This window comes from Crocodylus siamensis, chromosome 9 (assembly GCF_052110815.1).
Source record: "Crocodylus siamensis isolate JL-2025a chromosome 9, ASM5211081v1, whole genome shotgun sequence".
Taxonomy (NCBI): Eukaryota; Metazoa; Chordata; order Crocodylia; family Crocodylidae; genus Crocodylus; species Crocodylus siamensis.
Window position 1 is genome coordinate 55,630,563 of NC_143403.1, and position 17,408 is coordinate 55,647,970.

The 17,408-nt window shown below is 41.5% G+C and overlaps 1 protein-coding gene across 1 annotated transcript in view; it reads right to left on the minus strand.

Annotated features, from left to right (window-relative positions):
* Nucleotides 1–17,408, minus strand: part of SPPL3 (signal peptide peptidase like 3) — a 124,020-nt gene that overhangs the window by 72,870 nt on the left and 33,742 nt on the right. The window lies entirely within an intron of this gene.

Consider the following 17,408-nt stretch of genomic DNA (forward strand, 5'->3'; position numbering starts at 1 on the left):
TAAATATTCCAAATTGGCAAGTACAAATAAAAGCATGAAACTAGCCAAACACTGCTGCTGGGACCAAATACAGCTTAACACAAGACAGCCCTGAAAAACTGGCTCTACAAAGCTGCAAACAACGTCAATTTTTTGCACTACAATTAAAATAAAAACAACATATAAAAATACGGCTTTTGTTCGTTTGTTTGCTTGTTTTCATAGGACTTGACATGCCAGCTTTACCAAACTATAAAAGGATACTCTGGTCCCAAGGGAACCTTCCTAATTAAAACATTTACCAAAAAGCACATGAACAATGACTATGCTCACCTACAGCAAGACAACACTTTCTCTTTTAAGTCCAGACTAATTGGTTTACTCAATTCTCTTAAGTACAATACAGCTCCTTCTAGCTTAAGGGGAAAAAAAGCACTTTGTGTTCAACAAAAAGTTACACGTAACAACATTTTTCTAGAAATCTCTACCAGTGCTAGCTATAATACCAGCAATAAAAATGGCCATGAATATTTTGGGGTTGTGTAAGAACTCTGAGCATAGTACAAGTGTGGACAGCCAGTTTATACTGGCACTCCAGCCACTCCTAAAAGGGGCACTAGGTAATGATGTGAGATTTGCAAAAAACATCAAAAACATGACTCAACTGCCCCAAACCATTATCAAAAATAGACCTGTCTGCTGGAATAAAGGAGTTTAGCATGCTGGTCATTAACTAGTACTAAAGGTTGACCGTGTTGCTACTAGTATTTCAAGCTTCTCATCGCTAACTAAGAATAGGAAAGGGTCAAAAAGGACCCATGTTTAATTCCTTTTTAAACCATGAGCCATGCCCCTTGCAGAGATGGGCCTTTTGAGCAACTTAAATGTCTTCTCTCATCATGACCACAATGGTTCTCCTCCCCCCCAAAAAAAGATATTCTGAGTTACTTCACTGTGTCAGTGGCTCAAACAAAAGACATTCACCTTCAGTAGATCCCCAAACATGTAACTTATATTTGTTTTTCAGTGTTTTAAAACATTTCTGATCCTTCCACATAATAGATCCATGAAGGCAAACCAAATACAGTAGGCCAGGACAGCTGGTTTCATCAGTGGTTTTGTTTTCACCAGAATCTAAACAAACCCCAGCCTAGTAGCACAGAAGAATATACATGTTTTAAAATAAAAATCATAGGAACACCACACATTTCCTTCCATGTACATCAGGAATGAATGTTTGTTAGAATTCTAAAATGATCCTGTGCCACTAATTCATCATGCTTGGAAAAGTTGTTGTTCCCAGCAAACAGAATTGTCCCGAATCACCCCTACAATTCTTTCCTATTAAATAGGTCTCAAAATGTTAAGTATGTAACAGTAAATCACAATGTTTATACCTACATATCTCACTAGGGACATACAAAGCTTCAGAACTTCAGTGTTTCAAATTTAGTTTTGGAAAAAATTATAAATGAATTAACATGCACTTGATGTAGCTAGCCAGTGACACACAGATCACCACCACCACAAGACAAAAGCTTGTAGGGCTTTCCTTCAAAGGGAGACCACTCTTGGAGTACTAGAAAAACTATGAGCGTGAGAAAGCAAATTTGAAGTGAGTCAACAATGACAGACAGCCCGGGTGTGGAAATTTTAGGTACAGCTTAATTTTTGCAAAAGTAAAAACACTAACATTTTAGGCAGGGGGTTATTTTCAATGCAAGCAGAATCAGCAGCACAGCTTTTCACTATAGGAAGCAAATAGAAAAGCAAAAAGTTAAAAGGAAAATAATTCTCAGGTAATTAAAGTGAAGAGTTTCAAATAAAAACTAGCACTACATTCTCTGTAGGAAAGTAAGCGCAATTAGTTATGCTCACAATATGAAGCCAGATCTGTTTGTGGGGAATAGGAATGAGGTACTGCTACTGACAAAACCTAAAGTATAGACTTTCAGAATTAAGTGGCATTAAGAACTTCGTTTTTTTAAAACAGTTTATATTCAAATTAAAAAATGCTCCATTAATTTCCTTTAAAATAGAAACCAAGCAATATGTAGTCTCCAGGCCTACACACTGTTCAAATCCCGAATAATAGCCTCTCTGGCTAAAATCCAGAGACATATACCAAAGCATATTTGATCTACTGGCAATTGGTGCAAGTGTCTAAGCAGAGACGATAAATCCAACTCTAGATTGGAATTTTTTATTCTAACTAGGAGCCAACCAGATTGCCAATTATCTTGAGTCAGTTTTGTAAAGGCTAATTTAAATACTCCATAATTATTTAAGCTGTTGCCTAGACAAACCCCAAATCAACCAAGTAAAACTGGAATTGCTTTACTTACCTCACCACAACAGAAAAAAGAAACAAATGGATCACAGAATTGTGCATATATATCCTAGAAAAGTCAGGAGCATATTTATAAGGTGAGAAAAGATAGAATGGTACACTGCAAAGAATGTGCATGAGCAATACAGCACGTTTCCAAGTGTCTATGTCAACAGCTTGCTGATTTAATCCAGAATAGAGTTGATAAAAGCAAGTAATGGGAACCTTAGTTCCAACAGTCACTGTGGAGCAGCAGACTTATGAAGAACACAGAATCCAATCAGTTTTTAAAGCTGCATTTGGCTTGCCACAGAAGAAAAGGTGCATGCAATTTTGATTTTTTTTTTTTTTTGTTACCATAGTTCTTGCTCACAGTACTCTGATAGTTTGAAATTCCCCTCTATTCTAGAGGGAAGCATTAAAAGTATCACTGTTACATTATTTTACTGATGTACCCATGTTTTTCCTGACATGACACCTCAACTGTATACCTTTCTGATGACCAGGGATCCTGGATTTCAGTTTAAAAATCCCGAATTCTGATAAAAATTCAAAATTCTCTCAATTAAAACTCCCAAATCTGTGTTTTTCCGCAATTAAAATGAAACACCGCTATGTATATTGGTATTAGTTGAACACCAGGGATCCTGGTTTTCTCCGTTTAAAAATCCCAAATCTCTGATAAAAGTCCCAAATTCTGATTAAAAAAACTCAAAATCCATGTTTTTACAAGATTAAATTGAAACACCACTACATATACAGGTATCAATTTAACACCATGTTTTATTGTTACATTTACAATTTTAAAGCAATGTGGAAGCCTACCAGTACCTCAATCACCATAATAAAATAAATTCTAAATACTTATATATTTCACAGGGGGGGGAGGAATCTATCATGGAAAATCAGAGCTCCCCTGCCCCTTTCACTCACCAGGATACAGATTCAGCCACAGCAGCGCCCCCCCACCCCCACCGCTGCTTTGCATCACTAAGCAGCTGACATGCCAGTGTCCTGTCCCTGCCCATGCCAGTGTCACTCACTCCCAAGCCACAGCCCCTGCTCCTAGGCCCCAGCCCTGCAGTGAGCACATGGCACCTCCTAATCCCTGCATCCCACTGCCCCCAGCCCCAAACCACACCTTACAGACTGGAACTCTGCCAGCCTGCAAAGGGAAACCTGCAGTTTCCTGGGTTTTTCTCCTTTAATGGAGAAAAATCCACATTTTTCCACCTTGGAAACCCAGATCTCTGTTGATCACTAGAGTGGGAGTGGGCAAAATATAGCCCACCAGGCAATTTCATCCAGTTTGCAGGCACCCACCAATTAACCATACCCCAAACCAGCTTACATGTCTCACTCCCACCCTCGTGTGTGGGAGGGCCCTGACCCAGCTAGTATGCACAACTTCCGGGCAAGTCCACAACTGCAGCTGCCGGGGGACCTGCTCAGCTTCCCTGGCCTCCAGTGGCCCCTCCTCATGTCCCTGCTGCAGTGCTGGCAGGCACCAGGTAGGGAAGCAACGGTGAGTAGGGGGAGAAGCTGAAGCTGGGTGGGAGCACAGGGCTTGTGGAAGCTCAAGGCCCATGCCCACAGTGCTGGCAGGAACACAGAGCTTGGATGAGCAGGGTGGGGGGTGCAGGTGTGTTGGGCTTTTGGGATGTGAGGAAGTGTGAAGGACCCCCCACACACACACCCCTATGGCACGCAGCCCCCACCACCAGGTGACAGCAGCAGCAGGCCCTCGGGATACTCATGGTCTGCTTAGGCACAGCAACCCAGCAGCACAAAGTTCTAGCCATTTCTGGGAGCTGCATGTGGCAGCAAGCAGCACAGCCAGCCCCTCCTCCCCCCACCTCTTATCACAGGAGGCTCACATGCAGCTCCTGGGACTTGCAGGCCACTGGGGGAAGCCCCTCACAATAGAGCTGGCTGCCTTCCCTGCTCCCTGCCACTGGCCGGACAAGATCATTTGGCATCTCAATCTGCACTGATTTCTAATCAAGTACACAAGTTGCAAAGCTATATATTCTGTATCCTCTCCTTAGTTATACTTAAAGATAGATTACCTGGCATGACTGCGTTGTGTCCAGGTTTTCGCATTAACAAACACTATTTTGCAGCACACATACACTTTCTGTATCCTTCTCTTCGGCATATAGAATAGATCACTAGGGGGTTCTTTGTTAGTGGGTACTTTATGGATGGTGAGAAACGGAGATTTTATGTATTAACATTAAATGAACTATCCACTGAAAACATATCTTAACAGCTGCTCCTGCTGACACTATGAACATGTGAAGATTGCTGATAAACTAGACAAGGAAACACGGAGACTGAAAGTTTAGATCAAAGTATCCTCAGAATTATGGTGTCAGAACTGGGGTTAAAGTTCTATGAATCTAGTACTCCGAACAGCTAAAGACCCATCTGGTTTAATGAAAAAGTAACACATGGAAGGACTACAATAAGCATCACATAGAGTAAGCTTTAAAAAAGCTTTCAAAAGCTGGCATGCTTCTACAACAAAACTTACATAAGTGTCTTGAGCATTACATCATATACACCCCTTAAACAGATTAGGAAAGTGCAACATTGCCATTGTACAGGCCTAAAAATGACATCAGCTTGTCAATGATATCAAATAAGATTCATCTGAAAACTGGACTACACAACTTAACTAAATGGTGAAAATTGATTTGCTCTTTTCATTATTTAACCCTTATCATAAAGTATTTTCCTCAGTGAATGTGGAAACCAACTTAACCAAGATAAGCCCAAATTTACTGCCAGATGCTATAAAATCCTAGTTTTTAATATTTAAGCATCCACAACAGTAATTGGCAATTCCAGAATTGCTAGAAGTAACAAACAACCTGCAAGGCTGCTCTCATCTGGAGTAGAACTCATTGCTCATTTTAATGGATGAGTGTGTTTGGCCTTTTAAAGGGCTCAACATAATGTTACAAAGTAGAGCAAGCAGGATCACCTCCTTTCATGTTTATCACATCTCTCAATTTGAGATGATCTCCATGAATAGCATCCATTCTGCTGAAGCAACAATGATGAACACTTCTGGAGGTTGCAATCGCCTTTTAGTGTAAATCTCATTTTACATACTGAATCAGGGTTTTTTTTTTAATATTGTGCTTTGTGCTATAAGAGACTGGAACACACAGAGAAATGATTCATGTTAGAAGTAACACCTATTAACTTCTATGTTTCTTTAATATTACAGCAACATCGAAATAAAATATTCGACAAACTCTAAGCAAGTCAGAATTCCATTTCAGCAACTGGTGGCAGTATGAGGGGGTTTTCTTTTAAATATATTTAAGTGATTAGAATAATGAAATTTCTAACCATATGGATATAAAAAAGAACTTCAAAATAAAATAAAATAATCCAATGTAACTTTAATCTTGAAATTTGGAAAGATTAACTGGAATTTTTTTTACTGAGTTTTAAACTTTTAACTAGTTCTTGCCCAATTATTTAAGTCATCTCATTTCCCCCAGGATAGCTGAAAACTGTAAATGTTACAAAATGGAACAAGAATCTATCAGGCCTAAAACAGATGTCTGTGTCAGCAATCGGCAATCTGTATAGCTATGCAAATGCTGCTGCAGCCCCATCCATGGAAAAATCTGATGCATTTGCAGAAAAAAGTTAGGCCATAAATCCATCACACAGGAATGAAATGTCCACAACTTTCCCTTGGATAAGAATTAAAAACTCTGATAAATACTTAATAACAGATGACTAATATTGAAACGTTGTAAAGATTAAACACATTTTGTTGTAGATACTGTAACAGAAGCCCATATTTCCTATGCAGCCTTAAATACGTACTAGGAACCTAATGCCTGTCCTCAAGTGATAATGCTGGACAAACCTTGATGCTGCATCTTTAAATATTCTGCTAGTTTATAAAAGGAAGCAGAGGTTAAATTATAAGGTTTAAGGATTATGAAGACACAAAACAAGTATAATATTCAGCAAAAATGCCTAGACAGTGAAATGTCAAATGTTCATAGTGATAAAAAATTAAGAAAAATAGAAGTTTTTTCTGGGTAGAAGAGGCAAGAATTACTGGGGACGATATCTTTTATCGGATCAGCTATATGGTTGGTATAGACATAGCCAAGCTTTTTTGGTATCACAGTACCTTTCTCTCAGGCCTCATGGTAGACGGAACTTTACTTCTTAGAAAAATTCAAAGTAAGCTATTCTGTTCCATAATTATTTTCTTAACTGTTCTGCAAGCAATATTCAGACATCAATATTGGGGGTGGGGAAGTATCTTTTCCATAACTGCAAAGGCAGCTTTTTCAGAAAAGGGAGTCAACTTTCCAAGTGTATTTGTGTGTTTATACCATGAACCTTTTGATTCAGCAACGTTTCCCCTGTGATATCCCAGTGTATATTTTATACTTCAAGATGATGCATGACTGTCCAAAACAAACATAAAAATAGCTTTAGGTTAGAAATACCACTCAATGCAGTCAGGGATAGGGTTTTTTTTAAATCATTATTCTCTAGAATTCAGGCCGGTGGACAAGAAGGTTTCACTTCTGTTTAATATAAACTTCAATTCTAATCTTCAATAAAAGCAGTCCAATTCATTTAACCTTCAAATTTATAATTTCTGTTCATAACCTCAATTTTTGAAGTGGAAGAAAGCTTTGGCCTTTATTGCAAAATTAACACTGAACCCCAAAACTGTACTTGCAGTTGAAACTAGTATATCCTTCTACAAAACAAGTCTTATTCATCAAAGCATTAATTTTTGGATTACATAAATCTAATTTAGAATTCACAGAAGGACTAGCCATATGGCAGAAGTCTTATTTTGGATGTAATTGTATGCAAGTCTGACAGGAAGATGAATTTTTTAATAAGCTCTTCCATAATCACCAAAAGTAGCTGGAGCTACAGTAAACTGTACAAGTCAAGATCTATCAGAGAATTCCATCTTCCACGTTTATTCCCGTTTTCAACCAAAGAAATGCTGGTAAGTATTATTAACTCATTATTTTTATTATGTTTCTGTGAGAGATTAAAACCTCTATCAGAAAATCAGCAAGGATTTATATGGAAGCACATCTATCTCTGAATCATGCAACAATTGCACACACGAGTGTTTAAATGGAATCACGAAGGAAGACTGTATATTCTAATTAATCTGTATGTGTTTCCACGCTAATAGGCTTGTGGGAGAGGGTGAAAGTCACAAGAGCTATCTAAGCGCTCCCATTCATTATCATAAAAACTACACGAGTAAGGACTGTTTTTTCAGCTATACCTGCTAGTTATTATTACCTTAACTTTTTATCTCTATCTGGAACTGACAAGACAGAGTATGTTTTAAGTCTAGAAAGCCACTCTGAGGTTTTAAAACACAGATCAAGAGTTTTATCCACTTAACTATTGCACCTAGAGGAAAAGTTGTCTTAACTGGTAGTTAAGAATCCCGAGTTCTAAAAAGGAAGAATTAGACAAAATTACTTTTTTCTAGTACCCTTCCATGCTGCCACATATGTTCTGGGTGGGTGTCTTAGGACTCTGCTCTACTTCTTACCCAGGTAGGAATTCCATGTTATAAACCAGACCAAGGGAATATTAGAGGTGAATCCTGCCAAGAGCCTTCAATAAACCTCAGTTACTTTAAGCTGTTTTGAAAATATTACACTCCCTCAAGAAGCTTGAAATTATTTGCTGATGCCTTTATGAAGAATGTATATTTTTGCTGATATGTCTCTTGCAGGAACAAACTACTTTCTTTGAAAGAAGTGTTAGTAGTAAACAAACAGCAGCAGCATAACCTTCCCAAAAAATAATTAAGCCCCCATATGTAATGAGTTTTCTCTCTGTTTTTAAATGCTTCGAGACAAGACCATTTATCATCAGAACAATGGGATTTTACTCTTCTCCAACAGAAGTTAAATGTAGAGTGTGCAAGTCAAACAAACAACAGGAAAATAACAGACAATTTTGGGTGTGCTTTTGTTATTCAACTCCAATTAACTGTACGATACCTAACCAAATTTGAGGACAAACTTTTTTTAAAAGCTCCACTTGCAGGCTGATAGGTTATACTTTTGCCTTGACTTTTATAACCAAGAACTATGTCTATTTCTGTGCCTACAAAAATAAAAACATCTTTTTACAGAACTTCTTTACGTCTGGATACACTATTTGGTATCTACATCAGGGATGGGCAAAATATGGCCCGCAAGACCATTGTGTCCGGCCCATGGGGCCCCTAAAATAATGTAGAAAATTAATATTTTTCTGCTCCTTGGTTCCTGTCAAAAATGACAGGAACCAAGGGCAGTAGGACCCAGGGGAAGCCCAGCAGGCTCCAACAACAGCAGGCCCGCCCAGTCCCACCCCCCAGCTGGGGTTTCTGGGCTGGGAGCAGGTGGCACGGGAAGCTCAGGCTGGCAGTGGGGCAGATTACAAGCTGGTGTTAAGCTCGGGGAAAAGTAGCCCCTCACTTGCCCTGCGGCCAGCACCCTGTGCTGCAGCCACCTGCAGCCTGCTCCGGACAGCCCCACAGGGGCTGCAAGCAGCTGCAGCAGAGAGCGCTGGCCATGGGGCAGGAGAGGGGCCACTTTTCCCCATGCTCACCACCAGCTTCTCCCCTACTGATGAACAGAGGGTCGGGGTCAGGGCTGTGCGCTGCCCCCCACCTGTACTGTGGGGCTGGGGGGCACTGGGTGTGAGTAGGCGGGGAGCCAGCAGGAGCACGGGGCCCACACCAATGTCTCAGGGCCAACACAGGCGGGGCCCAGAGCAGGGTGGCAGGAGCACAGGGTCCCAGCTGGCAAGGGCTCTATGGAGCCAGGCCAGCTCCCCACTCCCTGCTGGTGCAGCCCAGCCCGGCTCCACAGACCCTTGCCAGCCTGTGCCCCGCTCTGAACCCCACCAGTGCTGGCCCTGGTCCCAAGATGGTGACCAGGGGGCGGGGCTCCTGTCAAGGGGTGGGGCTACCCACACGGCTCTCAACAGCCTGCCAAAACGGGGTAAGCGGCCCTCCGCCCAAAATAATTGCCTGCTCCTGATCTACAAGCACAAACAAAATAAAGCTGACCCTTTATTACAAACAAGACACTTCTGATAAGGCATACATAGGATGAACCATTTTTTATATTAAATTATTTGCGTAAAAAGGATTGTCCTCATTACCATTTCATAAACAGCAAGCTTGAAGACCACTGTAAAACAATGTTTCCCTTTAAATTTGACAAATATGTTGTTTCAACAGAAAAAGGCTAATATTAGCCATTAAATTAAACTATTACTTAAACCATTAACTATAATACTACTTTATGAGTAATACTGAATTTCTGGTACTCAGGAAAGATCTGCTGAACTGCTCGTACTTCCCAAAAAGAAAAAAACAAAAAACAAAACCTGTACAGTCAAAAAAGTCAAAGCAAAAACACTAGGGGCATATCTTTCAGCTCTAAAAGATGACTCCCAAAAAATGGAATGCAAAAGGTACTACTTAAATGTTTGGACAAAGACCACATTTCAAATCAAACAAAGACCTTGCTTAAATAATACCCCTATCTGTACTAGAACACTATAATGTTTCTGAATTTAAAAGCATCAACCTAATAAAAAGCACATAAAATTGTACAGAAAACAGAGACAAGATTCTTCAGCAAAGCAGGTCACAGTGAATGTATCACCCCTGTAGTCAGGTTATTCCGTAGGCTTCCAAGACAAAGCTCTTCATTTTTACATTCAAGGCAGCATATGGATTAGGACAAAGTTACCTAAAGAACCATTACCCACACAATTCAATTGTCCTCAGTAAGTCTGCCCTTCAGGAATTACAGAAGCTTTCTACAGAAACTGCTTGTTCATGGAGAAGACAAGACACTGAAGCCAGCTTAAGATCACGAAACTCCATCCACCAAGAATCAGAACCCATGAAGTACCTCACTTTCCAACCCAAATACAAAGCTTGCTTCTTGAACCTTACCCTTTCCAGCCAGCAACACATAGCATGTGTTATAATGAAGAGTTTTTTTCAAATCTCTATCTGCAATCTTTTATGTGGGGGTTAATTTTAAGCCAGGAGGAAAAAGTTGGTCACTACCTATTTTTAATTCTGAAAGGAACTTTGGCAGCATGGTGATAATTCCAGTAAAACACTAAACACGAAAGAAATAAAACCACTTTTCCTATGGAAAAAATGAGAGAAGATTCATGAATTATTCTCTGGAAACAACCAAACTCTGATCAGTGTAATCAGTGAGCAGGAACTTAGAGGTCTTGGCCTTGCTGACTGAGAAATCTGAATGGTCTTTGCACCTGTCTAGTAAGCCTGAAGAATATTCTCAGAGAAAAGACGTATTCAACTATAATCCATGCAGCCTAAGAATCTGATTGAGGAAAAAAAATTATGACAGAAGTTTCCTAAAATTAGTTTAATCCCCAAATATTATATGACTTTAAAATAGGATGATGTTAAGAAGACTTAAACTACATAATAATATTTTTTAAAATATCAAAAATAAAACTGGTTAAGACAGAGGTTTTCAACTTTTTTTTTTTTTTTTTTTTAAACAGCTGTACCCCCTTCTGGTGGCAATGGCCAGATGCAAGGGGGGAGGGCCTTACACATGGCAGCCACCCACCACCACATCCCGCTTTCCCACGGGTGATCACACGTGCGGCTCTACAGGCTGCTGATGGGCCTTGCACCTGGCCAATCCCGTGCCTGCCATCAGCAGCCCAGAGCCATATGCAACCAACCACGGGAAAGTGTTGCTCGGTGGTGGCACAGGGCAGTGGCCACTGCTGCCGCATGCAAACTCCCCCTCACTGCATCTGGCTGGCAGGGTGCCACTGCCCTCAACACCCCTCTCCCCCAGCCCCGGCCCTACTCCTAGGAGGTGGCAACACAGGGTAGTGACTCAGTTCCATAACTTGGAAAGGTATCTTCATTTATTCATTTAAGAGGGGGCTTGATACCTACCTAGCTGGGATCATTTGAGCCCAGTTTTTTTTCCTCCTGCCCTGGCAGGGGGTCGGACTTGAGGATCTATAAGGTCCCTTCTGACCCTACTTCTATGATTCTATGATTTAGTGTCTAATACAGCAACATTATATCAGAATAACTTTACTTGCTTTAAAGTGCCTTCCATCCTCAAACTTTTTTTCCAAGTGAATTATATTTGAGGTGTCAGATTACAGTTAGTAATGCTGTCAGATTACAGTTAGTAATGCTCCTTTAACTCCAGCTGACAACAAATCTGTTTGTAAGGGTACATTCCTAACCATTCCATTACCAGCACTGCTCCTTACTATCCGAAAATGAACTGCTGCACTTCTGCATTTCTATGTACCACGTGTGCTCTGTTGCACTGGGGGTCATCCTGACTGAGTATCATCTTTCCAGTGTCAGGTAGTGGGGAATTTTACCCACACAAAACAACATATCCACTCCCGCTTTGGCATAGACCACTTGACCTAAGTGTTCTTTTGAAAGTTGCATGTTGAGCCTCACCTGGAAACATATCACTGGAATGCAAAACATCTATAAAATACTGACAAGAAACTGTCAGAACAAATGAAAAAAACATATTCCCATACCTGGTCTCAGTGCCGACTCACAGAAAAAGTTCTGAAAGAAGTACTTCAAAACAAGAAAGAAAATAAGAACATCCAATAATGTTCTCACCACATGACCATACTATGAGGAACCAGACTGAAGGCAACGCTACCACCGCACAAGAATGAAGCATTAAAGAGCTTTCTACAAAGAACCCAATACAATGCAACAAACAATCACAGAAGCCTCACATATCTCATGGAGTCCATCCAATGAATCCCTGCCACTCTGCGCACCCCCTGGGGAGGCATGGAGGTATGTGCCCCCACAATTTGTGCACAGGGCACTGCCCACCGTGGGCTCAGGCTGCACTGGCCTCTTCCCATCGGGGGTGCTGGGCTGGGGCTGCACTGGAGGCAGGCAGGGGCAGCGCTGGGAGAAGTGGCTATGGGATGGGCTACAGCCACCCCAAAATTCGCTGCAGCCCTCCTCTATATCCTCCCCCCTCCCAGCATCTCTGCCACCCCAAGTGCTGCCCTGATCCAGTGCCCCCCACCAGGAAAGGCCTGGCACAGCCCCTGGCCCCGAGCCCACAGTGAGCAGCTCACCTTTGCCCTGTGCACAAATCTGGGGCCCCAGGGGTATGTAGTGGCTGAAGCCACTCCCCCTTCCCAGACAAGTCACCCACAACTCCACCTCACACCCAGCCCCAGCTGCATTCCCTTCCTCCCTCACTGTGGGAGCCTCAATCTGCTCCCCTCATGTCCTTCTTCCCCCCACCAACCCTGACTTACCAGCCCAACACTGCTCTCCAAGCAGTTGGGCTACATATCAGCAATCAGATCAGTATTAGCCAATATGGCTGGTTAATAATTGGCCATCGGTATCTGCCAAAAAATCTTTATCTGTGCACCCTTAATTTATAACATCTCTCCTTGGGGTACTCAACCTAATACTGTATTTACTCAAATCCAAGACTATTTCAAATTTAAAATGATCCCAATAATTAGATTCTAAGTGGACAATTTGTAAGTTTATTGTAATTTGATGTGTATAGAACCTGATTATTGGAGAGTCATCTTATAAACCACCCGCTGAATGTTGCAATGGAGCAAGCAGCTGCTGGGGGGCAGGTGGCAGAAAAGTCAAGCAGCTTGACCCCTGCAGCTTGTCCTCCCCCTCTCCCCAAGGCACTGGGGACACCTTGCTCCCTGCCATTTACCCCCCATGGCTTACCCTCGGTCATAGCTTCAGCTCAAGCCAGGGGCAGAGAGCACACAGTGTGTTAGACCCCTGCCCAACAAGGCGATAGCAGCTGCAACAGCAACTGCAGCAGTTCTGGTTCCAGATTAGAGCCAGGGTCACTGCCACCTAGCCAAGAGGGTGGAGCCGAGAGCAGGGCCATAACCAAGGATAAGTGTCAACAGAAGGGGGAGTGGCAGAGGCTGCTGTGGCTGACCCTAGCCATGACCCAGGCTCAGGTTCAGAGCCACAACAGCCACCTCCTCCCCATGACCCCCAACCCCCCCAACCTTATATTCTAATCTGAGACGAGGGGCTTTTTTTCCCTCTCCTGTTGCGGGGGGGAGGGGGGGGAATCTCATCTTGGATTTGAGTAAATATGGTATCTGTGCCTGACCTTTTATATTTAACTGTACTATCATATACCATTGCCACTATTTTAAAATCCTGCTTCACGTTTACTGTCCCACTCTTCACTCTGATACAGCACAATCATCAATCATACAACCTTCATGGTCAAGATGCACTGCCAAGGCGACATATTTCCTGTAGCAGCAGATACAGAAAGAAACAGAAAAACTATTCTGTGTCTTTTTTTTTTTTTAAATGGCCCACACCTTTTTTAGCTAAACTTGATTCTGGGGTAAATTACTCAAATCAAGATACTGAGACTTTGCATGATACATAAAGATTGTAAGGCACTAGCATTCATTTCACAGCTATGTGAATCCCCTAGGCTCCAGATTATTACTAAAGAATCGTCTTATGTTTGCAGTGCACTTTGTGATGACCTATGTGTGTCCTAAAGAAGAGTTTAAGGCAAAGAAGGTGCTGTGGTTTGGTGCACACTTCAAAACAATATAGCCATCTGGACTGCCCATAAAAAAGGGGTTGTGGGGGGTGGCGACAAAAACAGAAAAAGTTGTCTCTAAAGAACCAGGCAGGTGCAGAGGGAAGTATGGAAAGACAGTTTCGTGGCACACACAAAAGCTCAAAATGGAATATACGGCATTTCAAAGGGATATGACACAGAGAAAACCTTACAATGTTCTGCACAAATAATACATACTCCATCCAGTCAACTTAAATGCATGTTCTTCCCCTCAAACAACCCTGCCTCCCTGAGAAGAGCAGTTTTAAGTATCTCACTGACAGGACTATAAGCACTCTGTAGTCTTATCAGGCTACAGTTCCATTTTTTTTTAAATGGAAAATTAACTTGTTACCCATGTTGTGTGTTAACTTCCCTAAATTTTTCAGTGGTGTTTGTATTAAAGTGAGAAAACTCCCCTATCATTTACACAACATTCACCCTTTTATTAATTGCTACTAAAGTATACATAAGCATACATTTCAGTCATTTCACTGATTACAGGACTCTGGCTTCAGAGAAGCAGCACTATGCTGTCCTGACCATTTGGCGTGCTCGGCACTTACCCTCTTCACTAGTCAACAGTGTTCAGCAGTCAGTCCATCACTTGCTCTCACTTCCCAGTAAGCCCTGTCCCTTGCTCTCACAGAACAAGTGCAAAATACAGCCCACCTTTACCACATGATGCACAATAATGATAAAACTTCCAAGTCTTGTCACCTTTTTTCCAAATTCCAGTCTGTAACTATCATATTTACTCAAATTTAAGTCAATCCTGAATTTAAGATGACCCCCCCCCAAAAAAAGAACTGTATTCCATATATGGAAACATAATAATTTTCTTATAATTTACAGGTATAGAATCTAACTGTTGAACAGTTGTCTTAAATCTGTCATTTCCCCCCACTGCCAACTGCTACAGCAGTAGCTAGGGGATCAGATGGCCCCCTTGTAGCATTCTTCCACTCTTCTACCCTCACCACAGCTCTGCACAGTTTCTGCCCCTTCCTGCCACTCTCCAAGTTCCTGGCTCTTCCCCTCTTTACTGTCAGATGCTGCTTAGGCTGCATTTCCCCCCTAGAAGCACACCATGTGGAAGTATGGTCCCTGCCAGCCATACAGCAGTGTTAGCACTGTTGACTGGCCAGGTAGGGGACAGAGTTTCCATGTACTCTGTGCCCAGGAGGAAATCCAGCCTGAGTCAGAGCCAAGCTGCACCTGACAGTAAGGGGGAGGAGAGGGCAGAAGTACTGAGTGAAGGGGGGACAGGAGCTTTGGTATGACCCTGACTCTGGCTTCAACCCAGGCCCAGGGCTAGAATCAGAGCTGCAGCAACCATCTGCCCACCCACCCTTGCTTTGCACAGGGATCTAAGATGAGCCCCCCCACACTGGCTGCGGAGAAAACCCTCATCTTAGATTTGAGTAAATATGGTATGCATGGGATAAAAAAACTGCCCCTTTCTCCAATCATCCAGTTAAACAGCTCAAAACAATGGAAGCAGAAGAGAAGCTGAATTTTCCAGAACAGGACAAACTTTAACTCCAGCGGTACCTTTAGATGTCAAAGAAAGTGTTCATCCCTGTTTTTCAGATGAGAAAATTGGGGCACAGATGGGATAAGGGACTTGCTCAAGGCCACCAGGACTAACACAGCATTCCCTTGCTTGCTCCACCAAACAGACATAAGTTTTTAAAGATTCTGCCATTATAGACCCTTCCAGATCACATACTTGCAGCAATTAATCTTTCAAGGCGACCAAGTAGGCCTTACTTCACAACATCAGGGAGAAATACTGTTTGCCTGAGAAACAAGTATTTGGTTTGGTGTGGGGGGACAAAGAAAAAGCATGTGCACCATATTAATAACCCTGTACAGTTCTCCAAGTCCACCCTTAAAATGCCTTCAGTCATCTGTGCGTTGTTGAGCTTGACAACATGGCACAGTAACATCTTTCTAATACAACAGTGTATTTCCATGACAATAGCCTTGACAGGTGATCAGCCAAGCTGGTTTTCTAAGGACTAATAGGCAATGAGGGCACCAGGGTTCCAGGCGGCAATAGCAACATGCACTCCCCACTGGCAGGATTTCTCACACTGGTCTATTACCAGTATGAGTTCTGGAGTTGTGCACCCATCATGAAGAAAAGTAGGTCTCCAGCATACAGAAGATCTGCAGCCTAAAACTATGGATTATCCCAACCTGCATCAGTAACCCTGTCTCAGTCAGTGCTAGCTGTCCACATCCAGATGTGACATTCCATCAGGGAAATCTGCTCAGATAAATGCATGACACTAGTAAACGTTTGATTTCATCCTCCTGCTCTTCTTTCACATATAGCCATATGACTACAGGATCCAAAGGCCTATAAAGCCACCAAGCCAAATCCAGTCAACTGTCAACTGCCAGTGTGTGTATCGTCTTATTCTGGTCAGCAGCTGTCATGTGCCTGGTACTCAACAACTCACTGTTGATACAATTTGACAAATTTGAAAATGACCCTGGGAAACCCAAATAAATTATAAAATACCAAATGAGGAGCTGTGAAAGTTGATAATTGCAAAATTCATTGTAGGCTTGGTAGACAGCAAATATTGTATGTGCACTTCAATGAAAAATAATTTGTTACACTGAAGGCTATAAACTAGTATGATCAAACATGCCTTTAATAAAAAGCCCTTAGTTGGAAAATGGTCTGACAATAACAAATTGAATAGGTTATTTTTGACCAGACCTCATGAATATCTTGGCCTAAAATAACCTCTGAGAAACAAATAGAATAACTATTACCTTACAAATTTTACTTTAAAGATAAAACCTTTATATTCTACAGCAAATAACTAGTTTAACAGATTCCTCTGAGAGTTTCCTTCAAAATAGAAGCTGTTAGTAAGGTTCAGGATATGGGAAATTCAGAAACAAAAATTCAAGAACATAATGCTTTAAAACACAGATGATTTTCAACCACAGTATTAAATATGCTATACTGGACTGACCTTCTAACTCTCACTTAAAGCAGAGTTAGAAATAAAAGCTTTAGGCCATTTATACAGAATATTTTCAATCGAACAATCAATTTTCCTGAAGCTGACAACAGTCAAAGTTGTATTTTCTTCTTGGAAAACAGGGAATAAATAAAACACTGACTCATCTATCACGAGTTACATTTCAAATATTTGTTTCTAGGTAGCCAACACCTTATGTGAATCAGAATAATGACAAAGGTTAGGAGGTCTTATCTATAAAATATAAAAGTTTACTACATAGTCTTGTTGATAAGTCAAACTAGTACCATATTTTCTCAAATATAACATGAATGTTTCCTCCCCAAAATAAGCTGCTGGAAATTAAACTGTGCATTATGTGAGAGAAATAAGGTAACAGCAGGTTCTGCCATTTACCTGTTTCAATCT